Source organism: Glycine soja, chromosome 12 (assembly GCF_004193775.1).
Source record: "Glycine soja cultivar W05 chromosome 12, ASM419377v2, whole genome shotgun sequence".
Classification (NCBI taxonomy): Eukaryota; Viridiplantae; Streptophyta; class Magnoliopsida; order Fabales; family Fabaceae; genus Glycine; species Glycine soja.
In genome coordinates, this window is record NC_041013.1 from 14,321,189 (window position 1) to 14,327,845 (window position 6,657).

Here is a 6,657-nt window from a genome sequence, read left to right on the forward strand (position 1 = left end):
TGGATGATTTAATAGGACTTAATTCATAGAAACTTTGAGGGGAAAATGAGAAATTGAGAGTCGGAGTTTTAAATAAAATAAATTAATGAAATTAAAAGACTAATTAATTATAACAATTAAAAGAATTGAATAGCTGCATTATAATAATAAAAAAGATGAAAGATTAAATTCTAGTAAAAAAAACATTGAAAAACTAAAATTTCATATTAACTATAATAAAAAAACCAATATCATATATACTAAATGATAGGAAGAAGCAACAATAAGCCCAAGAGGAGAACAACCAGACCAGCTTATCTAGATAATTTTGTGTAGTATATGCACGAAGCACTAGTAGTAGTATGTCTTAGGAAAATGCCAAATGTTGTTATAGGTTGTTAGTAGTGGAATGTAAAAGTTGTTATAGTGGAGAATCAATTTAGTTATGATGCAGCCCATTATCCTTATAAATACACAAATATATGAATAAAACACTAGAATGAATTTGATCAAAGTGATTTAGTGTAGTAAGGAGGTCCACTGTCCTCGAAACAAAGCTCACCATTGTCCTCTGTTCGTATCACTAAAGGTAATCTACTCCCATGTCAAAGATACAATCATCGCAGTTTAACAGAAAACGCAAGGATAAGTTCATTTTAAAAGAAAACATCACATAATTGAAATAATATAAGATCGTCATGTTAAAAGAGATATATAAATCCTTCACTTTTTCGATAGCCATATACTAATACGACTCATCAAATAACACATCATTCTCATGTGACAATTATCAATGTATATGTCTAACTATCATGTTATGTCGTGCTGACTTTTTAGTCTCAAAATATTTCATCTTGAGTAATTAACCCAAGTACATCCTTTAACATAGTCAAACTTTGATCATTCGAAGAAACTCAAATGAACCCTACAAAGGAAGTGTGATTTTAGCGAAAATGGATGAGCATGGGTAGTGGCTTACCTCGGTAAGGCTTGCAACAACCTTAACCTATTTAGGGATTCACCCAATCATCCATTCTATAGGACCTTTCACAATTAGCCACCATAAATAACCTCCAACATTAGGTTGAGGATCTTCTTAGCACCTTTAACTTATGTGCCTACTCATATGTAATATCATTCATTAATGCATACATCTTATGACATACATTATATCACATCATCATTACATTCATCCACCACCATCAATATAATTCAATTCATTCATGATAATTCAATCCATCATCGACTCATCATGCATATCTCATTCAACATATCATCAATTCATTATTCACATATTGTTAAATTCATCATCAATTCACCATTCACGTCATTCTCACCAATCATAAACTCTCAAGTTCTCATGATCAAACACCAATCCCAACATATGAATGTGAATTACATAAGAATAACAAGATATATCAACTCTATTCATTCCATTTAAGGTTCACATACAGTTCAAGAAACATTTAAGATTGAATTTCAATTAAAATGCACCAAAGGAAACTTGACAGGAACCTACGCTTAAGCCTATGTGAAATTACGTTTAAGCCTAGTCATGCTTAAGCCTAGATCCACATACACTTAAGCTTAATCATGCTTTATCTTGGATTCATATACGCTTAAGCCTAGATTCACCTACACTTAAGCCTGAAATCCAACAACCACATTTTATTGACAGATATTTTTGCTTAAGCAAAAATCACTTTTGGCTTAAGTGTAATCGTTTGTAGAACTTTGAATTTCTTGAGTAAGACCTCAAATGGCTTCTATATCAAATCCAAATCAAATTACACATCATATATTATACATACAAATCATTCCACACCTGAAAACAACATTTCGAGCATCAACCACTCAAACAAAACATTCAATCAAAGTAAAGCTTCCTTAATTATCAAACTCAATGAACTTATTTTGAGATAAAGAAAGGGAGGAAAGAGGAGACCTGGAGTCCAAGATGCAAGCTTTCCCTTGCTTCTATAGTAGTTCTACATCATTCACACCATCCAAACCACAAAAGTAAACATAAAACACATCAAAACCTTGAAAGTGAACACTTTTATGAAGCTTTTTCAAAGTGCCCATAGTGGAAAATGAAAATGGAGGATGAGAGGGAAAAAAAAGGAGCGTCTCTCACCTTTGAAATCAGTCAAAATTAGAAAAAGAAGCTCAACAATAAGGTACTATGTGCTAGGGTTTCAAGATCGCACACTCTTTAATGATGGGTTGCCTTAGAGAGGAAGAAGAGAGTAAAATGAGAGTGTTTGTGTTGTGGTTCTTTTGAATCACTAAAAAACGAGAATTTGACTCTTTATCTTCTTTCTATTTGCACCCATTACTTCCTAAGCCTACCCACTTCATTCATATCACTGAAGGCTCATTCATCTCAGCCCAAACATCCTAAAACTTACTATTCACTCTCAAACAAGGTTTTTTGCATATATAAACATAACATACATATGTAAATGGATTTATTTTAAAAAAATTGTTAATTCAAGAAAAAGTTGTATATTGATCATCCGAATACAACTGATATATAGAAAGATATCTATGTATATCCTTTTCATGAAAAATTTATATCACACACCATTGTCTCATAATTATTTTAATAATTAATTATAACACTAGAATTAAATTTAGTTAATCTTGCAATGCAATTAAATCACTTGTAAAACAATTACGAAAAATATAACGTTACATTGTGTATTTTGTATCAATCTCATGGTGACAAAACAAAAATCAAATCAAAATTCAAATGAAACTTATATTTCAAGACATGACAAATGGATTCGTGTGTATGTGTGATGATAGTGTTCATAATGATTGACATGAATATCAATGACTTTGTGTTTATTTTTTTTTATACTAGGCTTTGTGTATGTCTATGGTGATAATGTTCACAATGATTGGTATGAATTATAAATATTAGTTTGTAAAAATAAAAAAAGTTGTTGGACAACATTTATTGTATTTAGTCTCTTTATATAAACATTACGTTGATTCGAGAATAATTGACTAGATCCTTTAAGCAAAATATAAAGTTTGAGCTTTATAAATGAAAAAAACATAGTTGAAGGGGAGACTCACTAAAAGCGAACAACTATATTCTCCAAAAATGATTAATAATTAGTAAAGTCAATGGATATTTCATAAAGGTTGATTTCTTTGACTACTAATAATTAGTAAAACTCCCCATTTTTTTATAAATTAAACTTATTAAACAATTTAAATTATCTTTCATACAAATAGCTCCATAAAGGTTGACTTCTTTGACTACAAATATATTCTTTGACTACTTAGACTTCAATTTATCTAATAATTATTTCAAACTTAAATTGAATAAAAGAACTTGTTGTAATAGACCATTTAAGATGGACACATGTTAAATGGTGTCTTATATGTTGTCCTATAAGTTTAAAGTACATCATCTAACTAAAATACAATAGATCACACTAGAAGGAGGGTTGAATAGTGTGTTAGATAAACTTATAATACTTTTGGAATTGAAAGGAATGATGTACATAAAAAGAGTTTTTAGTTTTGTCGTCCAATAACAAAATATGTCATCCAATGATTAATAAACTAGTGGTTTGAAAGAAGTTTATAATATATATATATATATATAACTTGTGTGAAAGTTGTGTCAATATTAGGCTTTAAAAAATACACAAACAAGCTTAAAGAGAGTTGTAGAAACATTTGTTTATACTGGTTCACTCAAACTAAGCTACATTAATTTCTCTTTTTCTGTTGATTAAAGGATTTCACTAATCAATGATTGATTATAATAAGTATTCTAACCTGTCACTCTTGACTTTACAAGTACTCTCTAGGCCATTATTGGCATAATCCTTAGACTCCCCTTGAATCTAAGAATACCCAACTATTGTTTTGTCACTAAGTCACTTCTAGCTTTTGTAAATAAACAATTTGAAGAATCACATATTCTAGCACTTGAAGAGTGCATTTACAGTAAAATAAGACTCTATGAGTAGTGTGTTGTACTAAAAAATATTTCTCGCTTTTATTTAAATGTGTGAATGTTGTTTGTCAGCCTTGAGCAATGCTTTGACGTGCTTTTTAAAGGAAAATGATGATTGAAACATTGCAGAATCTTGTCCATTTAATTTCCAACCATTGTTGATCTGATTCCTCTTGTGCTAGCTGGGAGCAGATGGACTTGGCACAATTTATGGCAAGTGTGATATTTTCTACTTAGTGAGAATGATTGTGGATCAATTTTTTCTAAAATTGTCCTTCAGATTCTAATTTCAAGTGTTAGTAGTTTATATAAAGAAAGATAATATTATGACACACAATATTATGTGTAGATGGATATTTATACATAGTGGAATTTGATCACACTTAAGTAACACGTTGGATCCATTTATAAGCATAATGAATACATGGACGTTACCCATGACTTTATACAAAACATATTCCATTAAAGGATAATGGATGATGATAATAACTATTTAAATCTAGAGAAGTCTTACCATATTTGCTTCAATGATGCATGTTTTCCACTTACAAGTAATTCATTAATCATCTTAATTTTATATTTTTGTATTCATCCAAACTAAGGGATGAGTGGATGGTCCAGTGATGGATCGTCTAGTTCTAACACTAACTTCTTCACATAGTCTCTTCTTGAAGAACCAATCATCTTTTCAATATATTCTTAATTTCTCTATTGAAAACTTCAACTTGTACATTGCACTAATTAAGTATGATAAGTTATTGCAATCTTTTGTCTCACATCGTACTTAACAAGAACATTTGCAAAAATGTGACCTCCATGATTGATCAATACTCTTAAAACTCTAAATCTAGAAAATATATTTTTCTTCATGAACTTGAGTGATCTTGGCATAATTTGTTGAAGTACCAATGATTATACCCATTTGGGCACATGACCTATCTATAGTTGCTAGAATATATTGACAATGTCAAAAAATTGTTGTCAGGTATTCAACCCCAAGAATTTTGTGTCTATTAAGGAAATTTCTGCCATTTTTTTTAGTCTTAGTTCTTCAATTCATCAGGTAAAAGGGACTCTGACTAATTCGAAGTTTGACCAAGAGGTAAGCAAAGCCTAACTAAGAATTGCTTTTGTCAAGAACCAAACTCAGGTACTACCCAATGATTCAACTTTAACTTCAACACATTAATCCCTTGTACTTGGTTAATTTATGCCAATTTAAGAACTCACAACATATTTTATGTTTGTTTATGCAAAACACTAATATATGTACTATCTCTATAAGAAGTTGAACCCCTAATGAAATTACTAACATAAACCCTTTTGAAAAATTGACTGTTGTCCTATTTTTTTTGGTTAAAATGTAATTTAGATGCCTTTTTCATTTAGCACCATTAGATCTCAAAAAAAGATAATAGAAAAAAACACACAACCTTCTCAAACTCTCCCTCCATCAATCAACAGGAAAAATGAAGAGAGAGGGGTTGAGTGTTCCCAAAATTCAAAATGATAAGATAAGTTTGAGTGACCCAATTTTTAAATTACACATAACCCTCTTCCTCTTCTCTTTCTTTCTAAAAAAACATTGTTTCTCATTTTGGGAGAGAGATTTGAGGCTAAAGGAGCGCGATCGAGTTTGGCAATTTTTCTATTGTGCTTTTCTTTTTTTAGGGTTTATGAGATTTGAGATGCAATTTTTTTGTTTTTGGTTGGGGTTTTGGTTAGGGTATTTGATGGATTTTTTTTGTTCTTATTTTCTATGAGACTAGAAGATCTGTTGCTTTTGGTTGGGTTTTTATTGGGGTCTCTGTTCGGTTTTTTATTGTTCTTAGTTTAGGTTATTTTATTTACTAATTGTGTTTCTTTAATATGTTCTTTGGCTCATTTGCGTTAAGGAATAGAATAGGAGATTGACAAACGAAGGTAACCCCATTTTCTTGTATCATTTTCCTCTCATGGTTAATGTTTGTGTTTAATGTTGTGATTAGAGAGAAGTTGTTTGTTGAGCAATGTTTCTAAAATTTGTTGGTGTATGCAACAATTTGGTTTATGTTCTAGTTTGTTTCTCATTTTTTAATTTATTGTTAATGTTTTGGGGGTTGTAAAAATGGTTAGGTTCTTATGCAATTTTGGTGTTTTTTTTTAAATTTGTTGTAGTTTGTTTATCATTTTAAAAATTTGGTGTGCATGTCTTTATCAAATTCTTAATTATTATGCATGTCTTTATCTAAGTGAGAGATTTATTGGTTCACATTAGGTTTTTTCCTTGGAAGTTACCAAAATATCTTTTATTTTCTTTCATATAATCTAGAATAAGTCAATGTAGGTTGCAAATTGGTAACAAGAGTAAACCATTATTGCATATTGTAGTGATAGTGATTTGTTATTGTTGTTAAGTTATTTGCAAGCCTAAATGGGCTCTTCACATAGACCATTGTTTTCTACTTTGCCCATTTAAGACACATATGTAACTTTTGAGAATTTATCGTGTGCACTATATTTCAAACCTGTAGTTTAGTACATAGATTTATCAAAAAAATTAAATATCATCATTTAACTAGGAAATTTAAGGCTTATACTGTAGTTAAGAATGCCTAGGATTAATTATCATTAGACATTTAGTGTCCTTCATCTTTTATCAACATTGATTAAACTATTGAAAATTCTTAAATTTACTTAAGAATAATTGGTTGTTA

At 30.0% G+C, this 6,657-nt stretch overlaps 1 long non-coding RNA gene across 1 annotated transcript; it reads right to left on the minus strand.

Annotated features, from left to right (window-relative positions):
• Positions 1-332: 332 nt before the first annotated feature.
• Positions 333-2,276, minus strand: LOC114378302. The gene is made up of 3 exons (XR_003659297.1): positions 2,117-2,276; positions 1,925-1,967; positions 333-1,097 (listed from the first exon to the last, which is right to left on the minus strand). It is a non-coding gene; the product is annotated as an uncharacterized LOC114378302 (long non-coding RNA).
• Positions 2,277-6,657: the final 4,381 nt, after the last annotated feature.